The sequence below is a fragment of the Morone saxatilis genome, unplaced genomic scaffold, assembly GCF_004916995.1.
Source record: "Morone saxatilis isolate NCDOM2014 unplaced genomic scaffold, NCSU_SB_2.0 Contig21, whole genome shotgun sequence".
Classification (NCBI taxonomy): Eukaryota; Metazoa; Chordata; class Actinopteri; family Moronidae; genus Morone; species Morone saxatilis.
In genome coordinates this window covers 21,571,422-21,572,492 of record NW_023339774.1, presented here as the reverse complement: position 1 = coordinate 21,572,492, position 1,071 = coordinate 21,571,422, and the positions used below count along the sequence as shown (strand labels likewise).

The 1,071-nt window shown below is 40.1% G+C and overlaps 1 protein-coding gene across 2 annotated transcripts in view; it reads right to left on the bottom strand.

Annotated features, from left to right (window-relative positions):
- Nucleotides 1–1,071, bottom strand: part of ash2l (ash2 like, histone lysine methyltransferase complex subunit) — a gene marked incomplete at its 5' end in the record, with an annotated part of 6,546 nt that overhangs the window by 2,839 nt on the left and 2,636 nt on the right.

The window sequence follows — 1,071 nt, the reverse complement described above, 5'->3', positions numbered from 1 at the left end:
GAAAGCAGGTTATTAGGCGTTTGGTGTACACGGGGAAACAGCAGGCACGAAAAGGCAGGAATTAGTTGGCATGGCATTTTCCAAACACTATCAGCCTCTTATAAAACCTCTTCAGCGTGACCCACATCGTAAAGAAACACTAACTTTAGGGAGCCAGATGATGGGATTCACTCATCAGATTCTCTTCCTCCCAGAAATAAAACTGCTTACGATGGAAAACGTCGCATAAATGAAGTAAGTAGGTTGTAAAAAGAAAATAATGCAGTTATTCGTTCATACTAAAAATCAGCTGGTGCATGAAAATAGCTGAATTAATACAAAGATCTGAAGGTAAAATGAGTTGTTTGTGTTCGTTTTCTTGGAGTCTTGGGTTGAGAACGTGATAGTTGGATATTTACGGCTGTTTGTGGTTAAACTAAAGGTCTATCTCTTCGTGGGATCCTTTCCATAAATGCTGTTTCCAGACACTGACAATTAACAACCTGAGTCTGTCAGTGGCAGAAACACTGTTAGTGGACGGACTCTGACGGGTGCATTCCTAAGGATTAGCTAACGTTACGTGGCAGCATTACGTGTTTATTTCAACCAAACCGGAGTTGGTGTGGTGAAACACTATCAAAGTGTGTCTCATCATCTGGGAGGTAAAATTAGTGTTTCTGTCAATGGAGTCTGGTGAGACGCAGCGCTCGCTCATTTGTTGTGGTCTGACACGCTCGTCCTCTAGTGCAGTGGTTCTCAACCTGGGGTTCGGGTACGCACAATGGGTCACAAAAGGTTCACGAGGGGTCGCAAGGCCTTCTTGATTTTAAGGCGTGAAGGAAAATATTTAAAATATACAGTAAAATATGCAGTTATAACAACCAAGGAGCTAATAGAACAAGTGTCACTGAAGAAAACACTGAATTTGTCAAAAAAAGAAGCCTATTAAGTCTGTATGATTGTAAAAAAATTTAAAATACACAATACAGACTCACCTTGTATCAATATTAACAGGAAATAATCGGCTCAAACTTTAAGTTTAAACAAACTTCCTGCAGTTATTGTGTTTACAGTTCATCAGTTGTTCTCTAC